Source organism: Lepidochelys kempii, chromosome 5, assembly GCF_965140265.1.
Source record: "Lepidochelys kempii isolate rLepKem1 chromosome 5, rLepKem1.hap2, whole genome shotgun sequence".
Classification (NCBI taxonomy): domain Eukaryota; kingdom Metazoa; phylum Chordata; order Testudines; family Cheloniidae; genus Lepidochelys; species Lepidochelys kempii.
The window spans coordinates 113161582-113175498 of NC_133260.1; the positions used below are offsets into that span (position 1 = coordinate 113161582).

The 13917-nt window shown below is 38.3% G+C and overlaps 1 protein-coding gene and 1 pseudogene across 2 annotated transcripts in view; one reads left to right on the forward strand and one right to left on the reverse strand.

The window, feature by feature from the left end:
- MLLT3 (MLLT3 super elongation complex subunit) overlaps positions 1-13917 on the reverse strand; it is a 229978-nt gene that overhangs the window by 172659 nt on the left and 43402 nt on the right. The gene's annotated exons all lie outside the window — the stretch shown is intronic.
- LOC140912108 (small ribosomal subunit protein eS27-like) lies at positions 8227-8492 on the forward strand (annotated as a pseudogene).

Sequence of the window (13917 nt, forward strand, 5' to 3'; positions counted from 1 at the left end):
TTGAAGCATGAAGGGACCTATGAATCTTTAGCGTAACTGGCATGTAAATATCTTATGACACTGGCTATAACAGTGCCATGCGAACGCCTGTTCTCGCTTTCAAGTGATGTAAACAAGAAGCAGGCATCATTATCTCCGGCAAAGGTAAACAAACCTGTTTGAGCAATTGGCTGAACAAGAAGTAGGACTGAGCTGACTTGCAGGCTCTAAAGTTTTACATTGTTTTGTTTTTGAGTGCCTTTTTTTGTATATAATTCTACATTTGTAAGTTCAACTTTCATGATAAAGAGATTGCACTACAATACTTATATTACATGAATTGAAAAATATGATTGTTTTTTACAATGCAGATATTTGTAATCAAAATTAAATATAAAGTGAGAACTATACTCTTTGTATTCTGTGTTGTAATTGAAATTAATATACTTGAAAATGTATAAAACATCCAAATATATTTAAATAAATGGTATTCTATTATTATTTTATTATTATTCTATTATTATCTTGGACTGCAGTCCAAGCTCTGGGACCCTCCCACCACACAGAGTCCGAGAGCCGAAGCCCGAATGATTACACTGCAATTAAACAGCCCCTTAACCCAAGCGAGAGTCAGCAGGCATGAGCCAGCTGTGGGTTTTTAACTGCAGCGTAGGCATGCCCTAAGATTTGTTATTGGTACTAGCCAGGACTTGCCAGGTGGCATATCAGCAGTAGAGTAACCTCTCCCAAACTCACCTCAACATGTTCTTGTACATTAAAAGCAGTATGTGTGTGTGCAAGCCCTCATCTAAACGAAAACTACCATGTGAGGAAGATATTTTTTAAAACTCAATCAGCCAATAAGGCTGCATCACCAGAGGGGATGAGAGTAAGGCAGTTTAAAGAAAAAGTTGAGATTTAAGTAGCAATTTAGTGTCTACGTCAACTGGGAAAAATGACCTATTGTTGACAACATGTATAAGGAGAAAATCCATTGTTAACAGTAAAAAAAAAACGTTGGTCACAAACCTAGGTAAGGCCAAATCATTTTCAGCACCCATTGCAGAAGGTATGCTGCGCATCTCAATTCCAAGAGGTCTGGTACATTTTCTAATGTGTTTTGCTGAATAAAGAAAGACAGAAGACTTGCAACAGACTGTTCAAGATGCAAAGCCATTCTACTTGCCACTACAGCTACACCATAGCCATGCAAATCTGCGGCTGCTCCTTTCTGAACAAAAAGGGATGAGTCAGATTCTCAACTGATGTAAACTCACACAGTGTTCCACTGACTTCAATGGAGTGATGCCGATTTACACCTGCTGAGAATCTCTACCTTTAATCCTTTCTACACAGAAAAAAGGAAATGATATACTGTTGACAGTAATAGGGGTTAAGAATGACACCCCAGAACCCGCTTTATCTGGGTTTGAAAATGGTCAATTGCTAACAAAGATGGGGATAACCTTGTCTGAACAATTCCACAACAATAAAAAATATTTTATTTCTGTTTGCCTGAAACCTGCTTCACATTATTCGACAAACATTTTGAACAGCAATAGGGGTTATTAATGCTGTTGGAGGCTATTTTAAGTGTAATTATTGCCAAGGCACAGACAGGTTATGTGCAGGCATTGTTTTAATTTCAGATTTGACATTCAATAAAATTAATTAATGTACATCTGCTCAGAATGGCACTCTGTTCCCCTCTAGTGGTGGCTAGGCCTCCTAGAGATTGATGAGCCTCCTCCAGCCTTCACTAAGACATAAGTGTCTTTTAGCTGATGCAGTAGATGAAGCTCATGCATTAAACAAACTAGGGAAATACAATCTAGACGGAGCTACTATAAGGTGGGTGCATAACTGGTTGGAAAACCATTTGCAGAGAGTAGTTATCAGTGGTTCACAGTCAGGCTGGAAGGGAATAACAAGTGGGATCCCACAGGGATCCGTTCTGGGTCTGGTTCTGTTCAATATCTTCATCAAGGATTTACATAATGGCATAGAGAGTACACATATAAAGTTTCAGATGATACCAAGATGGGAAGGGTTACAAGTGCTTTGGAGGATAGGATTAAAATTCAAAATGATCTGGACAATCTGGAGAAGTGGTCTGAAGTAAATAGGATGAAATTCAGTTAGGACAAATGCAAAGTACTCCATTTAGGAAGAAAAGATCAGTAGCACACATACAAAATGGGAAATGATTGCTTAGGAAGGAGTGCAGTAGAAAGTAATCTGGGGGTCATAGTGGACCACAAGCTAAATTTGAGTCAATAGCGTAACACTGTTTTTAAAAAAAAAAAAGGAAAACATCTTACTGGGATATACTAGAGCCTCGCGAGAACATGAGATTTGGGATCCATGCCAAGTACCACGCTATAGCAGGGACTGCGTTAAAATGAAATTATATTTTTGTGACCAAAATTTCAGTACAGGTATATGTAGTTGTGTATTTGCAGGTTATAGTGGGCTAACGATAGCATCAAAACCTGGAACTGACACGAAAAACGAGTCTACTAGATACAGTACTCACCACGGGCGTCAGTGGAAATTGCGTTTTGAAACGGAAGCAATTTTAATGAATTTGGTTAAATGCTTTATGTGCTTTCAGGCACCATGAACTTCCATCTTCGCGTATGGAATGCCATAGAGAAATTTATACACACTGTATGTATAAATATGTATATAGAAATTTTTGTAGCGCTAATTACCTTCACATCCATAAAGTATAGAAAACCTTAGAAAATAAACTCCTACTTGAAGGAAACAAACAAGAAAAAAAGTGTTGCTTTATTAGAGATTTAAAGTACACATTACAATAAACTAGTCTAGTTTTTCTTTAAAAAGTCGGGGAGTTGCTTTTGCTTCTTGCTGCTATGCTGCTTCCTCTTAGCAAACTGCAAGAGACTACATAGCTGCATAATTTTATAGGCTCAATGTCTTGCGTCTCAAACCATCTCAAAGCAGTCTCTAAGCCAGCTACAGTCGCAGTTGACACTGGAACGACATCCACTTCATCTTCCTCTTCTTCCACGGCGAAGGCCAATTCTTCAGCTTCTGGAATGTTGTTTGGTCATACTGCCTGAAGAATTTGGTCATCCGTTAGACTTTCAGCAATGGGACAAAATTCTTCTGCTTCATCGTCACCTCTTATCCAGTACTCAATATTTTGTGGCAGAACAGTTACCCCAAGCCCGAACAGTTGCTGGGACAGCTCCTGCATCCACTCCATGCCTGTTCTTCCAACTTTCTCCTCTGTAAATCCCTCGAAGTCGAATTCCTCGTCAGACTGTTATACAGTATATGTGTCCAACGATCTTGCAAGAACAATAAGGTAATGAACACCAAGGTCACTTAAAACTCAAAAAAAAATGTACTGTACTTAAATTTGGGATCCATGGCCGCAAACGTGTTATATCCGAATTTGCGTTATATAGATGCACGTTCTAGCGAGGGTCCGGTGTATTAGTAGGAGTATTGTAAGCAAAACACAAGTAGTATTTCATCCGCTCTATATCATGCTGATTAGGCCTCAACTGAACTATTGTGTCCAGTTTTGGATGCCACATTTCAGGAAAACTGTGGACAAATTGGAAAAAGTCCAGAGAAGAGCAACAAACATGATTAAAGGTCTAGACAACATGACCTAGAAGGGAAGGCTGAAAAAAATTGGGTTTTGTTTAGTCTGGAGAAGAGAAGACTGAGGGGAGATGTGGCAACAGTTTTCAAGTGCATAAAAGGTTATTACAAGGAGGAGGATGGTAAATTGTTCTCTAACCTCTGAAGATAGGATAAGAAGCAATGGGCTTAAATTGCACCAAAGGCGGTTTAGGTTGGACATTAGGAAAAACTTCCTTACTGTCAGGGTGGTTAAGCACTGGAATATATTGCATAGGGAGGCTGTGGAATCTCCATCTTTGGAGATTTTTTTAAGAGCAGGTTAGACAAACACCTGTCAGGGATAGTCTAGATAATACTTAGTCCTGCCATGAGGGGACTGGACTAGATGACCTCTTGAGGTCCCTTCCAGTCCTGTGAGTCTATGATTAAGCTTGAAAGGTCCCAGTTTTGATCCCCACTGCTGAGGCTCCTGTATGGGTTGGTGTCACATCAATTTATGGTATTATCAAGTAAATGACTGTTGTGCAACAGAAAAAGTCACTAGATGAAATCAGTCAGTAGATTCCAGGGACAGGCATATCAGTGACTTTAATTTGCAGAACTATCCAATGAATATCCATATCGCAAAAATCAATAGTACAAATATGAAATAGCAACAGAAAGTCAATTTAGAACTAAGACAAGTAACTTTTCTCCTCTACCCTGAAATACACTGCACTTTTATAATCTATAGACTTTCCATAGTTTTTCAACCAGACTAAATGAAAGGATGCAAATTTAAGTAATTGACACTGGCAGGAACTAAACAAAGGCTGCTACTTCATGGGTTCCCCTTATGCTTCAGAAAAAAAATAAAGCTGTTCTGCTCCTACTGCCTGTATTAAGATTAGCCAAAAACAACACAAAGAAAGTATTTGTAGGTTTAAGTTTTTAACTTACTGTGGAGAGGTTATTTGTAAGACTAGGGGTCTGGGTGACCTGCCCCACTCTATCAGGAAGGAGTCATACAAACATTATTCTGAAGACTAAAGTGATGCAGAGTTTTAACTGAACTAGCCTTTCACCTCTAAAACTCAGATTCAAACCTTTACATTGATTGCAACTAGTAAGTGTCATGGTTCCAAACTCTTAGTTCATTGTAGACACTGGTCCACATCACACAAGCTTCAAAGAAATATTTACAGTCCAGCAACAGGAATGTAAACAAGAGCCATTGCTAGTCAGGACTGAGATAGGCTGGGGAGTCAACATGTTCACAAGTTGGTGGGGCCATCTTGGTCTCATTTCTACCAACCAGGCAACTTTTACCATCTTAATCTATATTCAAGACAGCTACCAAAGAAGATGATCCAGGGTGAAATCCTGGCCACATTTAACTCAGTTATTCTATTAGCTTCAATGGGACAAGGATTTCACCCTGGTTTGTTAGTTATCTGATCTTGTTTTCCCAAATTAATGTTTTTCCCTGACATCTATGCTCAGACTCAATGCATTCAGTCAAACTATCTCTTGGTCAATACTGATCATCCAACCACACTACAGTACACAAAACATACACATGCAGCTTCTGTGTTCAAGTACACATATGCCACAGCTATTGCAAATTAAAACAAAAAAATCAACAGAACTTGAGTCTCGCTCTATCTTCTGTACCACTGACTTGCTGTGCAATTGTGCTTCAGTTTCCTCATTTATAAAATGAGCTTTGCCACTTTTGCATCAAACGGATCTACGGGTGGAAAGTGCTGTATATGTGCTAAGTATAACTGTACTTTAGGCACCATTATAAGCATGAAGACAGCTGTCTGCAGAATACAAGGAAAGCTTGCATGGAAGCAGCAGTGTTGATTCACTTGCATTTGAATTCACGCTTCCTCTAGGTTCCATAGTCTGTGGTTCTCAGTCTGTCCCCACACAGCATCTTGGCTTTTGCTAAGTCTAAAAGCCTGCTGCGAGGTTAGTTTTTCTGTTTGTTTTTGTTTTGACATCCCTCCACCTAGAACCTTGTATATAGAACTCTAGCCTCTAGGCAGAGAGTAAAGAAAGGCGACAGCTGCAAGCTGTACTTGACCTTCATTTAGCAAAGCGGTCTGTTCCACATGCCTTTTCTCTTGTTGCACTAAAGTGCCCATCTCAATGGAAAAGGAGGAGAGTATTTCAAAAGATCTTTTTGAAATGAAAACTTTGTAAAGTAAATTACGAAAATTAAAACTATTGCCAAAAATAAATAAATTTAATAAAACTCCACCCACCCGCCACTAACCTTCAGGTCATTTGGAGACTTTTCCACGTTCTTGCTTTGGAAGAAAGCTAAAACTATTTTGAACATTATGCCACTTTACATTAATGAGTTTTTTTAAATATACGCTCAGATACATAGGTTCACAAATATTCTGATCTGAGAGCCTGGGACTATTTTGGTTGCTATCTTTCAATAAATACATTAAAGGGGAATACATCAGCAAACCCCCTTCTCCACACCCGCTAGTGATTAAGGGGCTACTACTGTGATTGAAGTTCTGCTCCTGCCACTCATACACCAACAAAACCTGTTGAGCCAAACAGAAAGATAGAACACAACAAATCAGAAAGAATGTGTACAAAAAATTCCTCTAAGTCTGGCAAGTAAAATTAAACCCCAAAAACAAAAACTCACGGGTTCCCTTTAGGACTGTCGATTAATCGCAGTTAACTCACACAATTAACTCAAAACAATTAATCTTAATTAAATTAAACACGATTAATCGCAGTTTCAATCACACTGTTAAACAACAGAATGCCAATTGAAGTTTAATAAATGTTTTTCGATGTTTTTCTACATTTTCAAATATATTGATTTTAATTACAACACAGAATGCAAAGTGTACACGGATCATCTTATATTATTTTTATTGCAAATATTTGCACTCTAAAAATGATAAAAGAAATTGTATTTTTCAGTTCACCTCATACAAGTACTGAAGTGCAATCTCTTTATTATGAAAGTGCAATTTACACATGTAGATTTTTTTTGTTACGTAACTGCACTCAAAAAAAACAAAACAAAACAATGCAAAATTTTAGAGCCTACAAGTCCACTGAGTCCTACTTCCCATTCAGCCAATCACCAAGACAAACAAGTTTGTTTAGATTTACGGGAGCTAATGCTCCCACTTCTTATTTACAATGTCACCAGAAAGTAAGAACAGGCATTCGCATGGCACTTTTTTAGCTGGCATTGCAAGGTATTTACGTACCAGCTGTGCTAAAAATTCATATGCCCCTTCATTCTTCAACCACCATTCCAGAGGACTTGCTTCCATGCTGATGACACTTGTTAAAAAGATAATGATTAAATTTATGACTGGACTCCTTGGGGGGAGAATTGTATGTTTCCAGCTCTGTTTTACCTGCATTCTGCCATATAATTCATGTTATAGAAGTCTCAGATGAGGACTCAGCACACGTTGTTCATTTTAAGAACACTTTTGCTGCAGATTTGACAAAATGCAAAGAAGGTACCAATGTGAGATTTCTAAAGATAGCTACAGCACTCGATCCAAGGTTTAAGAATCTGAAGTGCCTTCCAAAATCTGAGAGGGACAAAGTATGGATCATGCTTTCAGAAGTCTTAAAAGAGCAACTCCGAAGCAAAAACTACAGAACCCAAACCATCAAAAAACAAAAATCAACCTTCTGCTGATGTCATCTGACTCAGATAATAAAAATGAACATGTTGGTCTGCACTGCTTTGGATTGTTATCGAGCAGAACCCATCATCAGCATGGACGCATGTCCTCTGGAATGGTGGTTGAAGCATGAAGGGACATATGAATCTTTAGCGCAACTGGCATGTAAATATCTTGTGACGCCACCTACAACATGCCATGAGAATGCCTGTTCTCACTTTCAGGTGACATTATGAACAAGAAACAGGCAGCGTTATCTCCTGCAAAAGTAAACAATCTTGTTTGTCTGAGCAATTGGCTGAAGAAGAAATAGGATTGACTGGACTTGTAGGCTCATTGTTTTATTTTGAATGCAGTTATTTTTTGTACATAATTCTACATTTGTAAGTTCAACTTTCACGATAAAGAGATTGCACTAGAGTACTTGCATGAGGTGAATTGAAAAATACTATTTCTTTTGTTTTATACAGTGCAAATATTTGTAATAAAAAATATAAAGGGAGCACTGTACACTTTGCATTCTGTTTAAAATCAAAATATATTTGAAAATGTAGAAAACATCCAGAAATATTTAAATAAATGGTGTTCTATTATTGTTTAATCGCACAATTAATCGTGATTAATTTTTTTAATCACTTGACAGCCCTAGTTCCCTTATCTATGATCACCATCTATTTCCTAGGTAGTTAGTAAGTTGCCCAGCACTTAGGCCAGCTGGAAAACTAGCCTAGAATGTAACAATTCCTGGCCTATCATCTCTCCCCTTTCCTACCTAACGTTTGTTGTTTTACTATTCTTCCAGAGAAAACTTCACACCCACTCCAAATTCTTCTCCCTTTGTTCAGCCTTGATAAGAATATCCAAAAGCTAACAATTATAGACACACAGTAACGACACAGAGCCCATGATCTCTCGAAGTGCCATGGCAAATTTATTTGCCTACCAACTGTGCTGCCTCCGCACGAACATGCCTCTGGCGAAAGACCTGCTGCATCCCTCCCCCGAGGAGGAGAAACGGAAACACAAGCGGCGGCGTCTGGTCCAGAGTCCAAACTCCTATTTCATGGATGTGAAGTGTCCAAGTTGTATAAAATCACCACTATATTCAGCCATGCTCAGACTGTAGCTCTGTGTGTTGGCTGCTCAACTGTGTTGTGCCAGCCCACTGGAGCACAGGCAAGGCTCACAGAAGGATGCTTCTTCAGACGAAAGCAACACTAAACTAAAGTGTGTCTGAGATGGGTGGGACTACCTGCGCATTTGGCTGCACAGACAAATACAGATGGTTCAAGAGCATGGGATTCAGCCACAGAGCAACATTAAGTATCAAGATGTGAACAGAGGGCTTTAAACACGTCTCTAGAACGTGAGGGGAGAACATGACTTTCATACTGTCCCTGTAGCCTCACCCATCTGACGGTCAATAAATTTTGGATAAAATAAAATAAATTAATTAAAAAAAAACCTGTGTAAGACTAGAGTGCTTCAAGCTTTGCTTCATAGCTGAATAAAGGCAAGGAAGTAATGCATCAGAGTAAAGCATAGACTTCCTTAAGGGAGCAAGGGTTGGTTATCAGTCTTTTTTTTATCCTGGTACCAGACATGCATTGTAACATGTAATCATACCACTTCCCACTATCGGTGAAGTGATGTCTCTGATACTGTGTTCCTTTCACACAGCCAAAGAGCAAACACCCTCCTGTCCTCCACCACCCCGCTACTAGTCAGAAAGCCTAGTCTGCCTTGGCCATCATTCCTATATGGGCTAGAAGCTCCATTTTGATTACATCATTCACCCTCTAGGAGTGGGAAGTCTGACATACATTTGAAGAACTCAGAGATCCTGCCTATACCATATCCCCTTTATACAGACCTCAGAGTATTTGTGGAAGAGTGGGAAGAGGGAGAGGGTAAGTGAAAGAGCTCTGCTCAGCAGCCTCCTTATACATCAGGTATCACATAACCTGTTCCTCTCCTTTCCTCAGGTCAGTTACCAGATCATGTGACAACCCAATGAGAATTAAACTTACCCAGTGCATCTCCTATTCATCTGCCCAGTTGGTCTGTGTTGGTACCACACAGGTGGTTATCAGCAATCAGCTCTGCACCACTTGGAGACCAGTCCTATGCAGCACAGCTCCCAGAATCAGAAAAATGCCCTGGCTTTTTAAATACTTTGTACACCATCAGAACATCCAAATCCTGAACTCATAAATAGATATTTGAGACGTGTGAAACCACCTCAGCTCTCAGAGCTGGATCTGGCAGCTCTTGATAGGCAAATGGCTGCCGAGGAAGTTGAAGTTGTAATAAAGAATTTAAAATCCAATAAAGTTCCAGGTCCCAATGGGTTATTTTGAGAGTATTATAGAGCTCTAAAACAAGTGTTGATCCCCATTTTAACCCAATTGTTAAACGGTATATTGCATGGAAACAACATTCCAGATTTATGGAGAAAGGCAAAAATTGTGGCCACTCCTGAAGAAAAAGATCTTACCAGTTGTTCATCATACAGACCTATTTCTTCAATGACATGGATGCTAAAATTTATGCATAGGTACTAGCAAACAGACTGAGCACCATCTTGCCCAAATTTGTTCATCCTGACCAATCTGGGTTCATTGTTAGCAGGCATCTATCTGATAATGTCAGAAAAACTCCGAATTTGATCAATAATGTTAATTCTAACAATTCTTCCAGTGCACTGCTTTATCTGGATGCTGAACAAGCCATTGACCAGCAGGAGCAGGAATACCTCGGAGAGATTTCGGTAGGGTTTGGCTTTGGAAATCAGTTTTCTGTGGGCATGCTGGCCTGTATACTCATTCTAAAGTGTCATCTTGGATTAATATAGTCATCAATCCCCTCCTTTTAATTTGTCTAGGTGTATGAGACAAGGTTGCCCCTTATCCCTGTTTACTTTGGCAATGGAGCCATTTACAATAAATGTGAGAAACAGCCCCTTGGGTAAAGGAGATCAAAACTACTTATAGATCAGAACACAAAATAGTTTTGTATGCTGACCATGTCTTGTTATAGTTGCAGGATCCAGAAGCCTCATTAAAAATTATAGAACAATTGATTTGGGAATTTGGGCAGGTTTCAGACTGCAAAATAAACTAAGATAAATCTGAAATTTTAGGAATTAATATTCCCAAAAGAGTCAAAACAAAACTTTTGTCAGCTAAATAAATGTGCATGGGCAAAGGAATCTTTAAACTAGTTAGGAATAAATATTGTGAAGAAACAAATCTTTTTACAGCCAGATTACCCTCTGCTGTGGAATAAAACAACAAGAGAGTTGAAGGAATGGAACAAATATGAAATATCTTGGCTAGAGAGGGTAGTGTCTTGTTTCAATGCATCCCTGGTGGTATCTTTGACATGAAATTAAAAACATGGCAGAATGTGCTATTAAAATTCATATGGAAAGATAAAAAACAGAGTTCTAAGGTTCTGTTTAAGCCTACAGAGTGGGGTAGACTACTGTACCCTAATTTGGCTTATTATTACAGAATCATAGACATATACGGCTGGAAGGGACCTCAAGAAGTCATTAAGTCCAGCCTTCTGTGCTCAGGCAGGACCAAAGAAACCTAGACCATTCCTGAAAGGTATTTGTCCAATCTAGTCTTAAAAACCTCTAATGAGAGGATTCCATAATTTCTCTTGGAAGTCTGTTGTGGTGCTTAACTCCCTTATTGTTGTAGAAAGTTCTTCCTAATATCAAATTTAAATCTTCCTTGCTGCAGATTAAGCCCATTACTTCTTGTCCTCACTTCAGAGGATATGGAGAAGTTGATCACCATCCTCTTTATAGAAAATCTTACTATATTTGAAGACTTATCAGGTTCCCCCTCATTCTTCCTTTCTCAAGACTAAACATATCCAGTTGCTTTAACCTTTCCTCATAACTCAGGTTTTCTAAACTTTTTCCTAACAATTAAAATAATGTGATCAATTGGGTTAACAGGCCATCCAAACACAGGATAAAACTCAAACAAGACTGGAATCCAAATATAGTTATATAGAGAAAGTAAGTTAAAAAGAAATTTAGGTCACCAAAAAAAAAATTTTTTTTTTTAAATACGTCACCTATTCATCCAGACCATCTTACCAGCTCTGGACATTTTTTTTTAAATTCCTGTCACTGAGGCCCTCTTCCTTAGACACTTTCATTAATAATCAGGAATTTATCCCTAGGAAATATCCAAGTGACTATTCATTGTGGGTAAGAGCTGAGATTACTCCATTTGGACAGCTGTCCCTGGGTCCTGATTTGAAATCATACCAAAAGATATGTAATATTATAAATAATATAAAGATTCCATATTTTCAATATTTACAGATCAAACATTTTATTGTGAAATCTGGATACAAGTTGACTATCTAGACTTTTAATCACATTTGAGCAGTTGACCCAGGAGCAAGCTAGAACAAAAAGTTTAATCTCTACTATATACATAATTTTGATTGAAAAGATGTTGATGAGAAAATAACCCAAATGAAAAGATGGAAGAGGGATTTGGTTAAAGAAACTGACCTGGATGAGTGGATCACTATGTGGGAAAAGGGGTATACATTTTCAATTTGTGTAGCTCATGAAGAAATTTTTTTATAAATTGCTGTCTCGATGCCATTTGACTCCAATTAAGATCCATCATATTTTTTGCTACTAGAGATGCATTCTGTTGGGAGGGGTTGAGAGAATGGGGAACATAATTGCACATGTGGTGGCTGCGTCCAGAAATTATACAATTTTGGGAGGAAATTATTAAAAAGATTCAAAAATACTGCATGTTATTGGAAGAATGAGATTTCTCCTATGGAATTGTGAGATAGGCGAATATGGACTGTCCTTGCAATGGAAAAGCTCTCTCACCAAGTATGTACACAAGAGAAGTACTAAGAAGAAGTCTGGTATCGCCCTTTTTAGCATACTCAAAGGAGGGCAGCTCCCCAGCCAGCAAGTCAAAGTCCTTATCCAGGTTCTTTGAATTTTAATCTAATCCTGAATAAGTAATGAATTATGTACAATATAGTATGTTAATGTTTTATTGTAACTTTGCCTTAACAACTTTTAGAAGAAAATGCCTTGGCAACTTCCCATTATGTAGCAGACAGCCTCATGGTATAGCTTATACAGGTTGGAAAAGAAGAATTACTTGTATTATGGGAGTATCAAGAGGGCCCAATTAAGATCACTAAGAGACAATCTGTGCCACAAGGAGCTTACAAGCAGCAAGACACACACAGAGTAGAAAAGAAAACAGCCATCCAGAAACAAAATGACTTGCCCAAGATGTTTATGTGCATACTCTGTCATCATACAATTGAGGAGCATATTGTTCAAATTAATATATTCTACAGTGGTTGTACTTACATTTCTAATACTGAAGGGTAAGGGCTTGGTGGAGGGTGAGTGAAAACAAGGAAGCAGAATTACTGTTAAGCAATAGGAAATTAAAAATAAGAATTTACTTAGTTTCCAGAATTTACAATATATGTTTCTTAAGTGACATTATGTGAATGTCATTTTAAAGGGCAACGTACTCAGCCCTAACTGTACCATACATCTTTTTCTCAGAGAATTTTAAATGACTAAGTTCATCAGGTCACATGGGCTTCAATACACTTGTAACTAGAAGATTCTCTCTTATTTAAGGCCAAAACCTAGTTACACAGGAGACAGTGGGAGCTTTACCATGAACATAAGAATGGCCATACAGGGTGAGACCAATGGTCCATCTAGCCCAATATCCTGTCTTCTGACAGCACCAGATGAGGGAATGAACAGAACAGGGCAATTATCAAGTGATCCATCCCGTCATCTAGTCTGAGCTTCTGGCAGTCCGAAACTTAGGGAAACCCAGAGCATGGGGTTGCACCGCTGACCATCTTGGCTAATAGCTATTGATGGACCAGAGATTTCAACTAAACCAGGATTTAGCTCTCAGAAAATTTGTTCCAATTGGCTTAGAGATGAGGGATCAAGGACAGGACAAGACAGTCTCCCAGAAGCCTCCCTTACTCTTTTAAGTTCAGTTATCCCACAAGGTCATTTAACATGAAAACCTAAAGAATGAAGAACTCTTCCTATTTCAGAAACCACTAAAAAAGAAAGCCAGCAAGAATCACAGCAGCGCACTAAACTCTGTCTTTTTGGAACAAAGCCAAGTTCCATCACCTGTGTTATCGTTTTAGAATACAAAAATGTTTTAAGGATGTATCTGTTGCCAGTCTTCAAAAATAGAAAAAAAATTTAAAAAACAGATTTTAAAATACTACCTATAGCCACAGCTGCAAATGATAATCACATCAAAAATGCCTGAGGAGGGAGAAGTCAGGCATTAGTAAGTATCAAGCTAGTAACCCCAAAATAGTCATCAATGCAAGGGTAGAGATGAAGAGTAAGGGGAATTCTTACATAAGGCTAAATATTCAGATTATTTCATTAAAGTTCAACATCAAAAATCTTTGAATTTAAATTCTTTAAATGTGAGAACAGTCAACATTAATAACCAATACTTCTTTCATCATATGATGCCAAATCTTCCAGATATTTCTTGGGAAGTTTCATATTTATTAAGTTCTTTGGCTCCCAAATGGCTAGAAAAGGAAGAGTTAAACATTAAACTGACTCTGA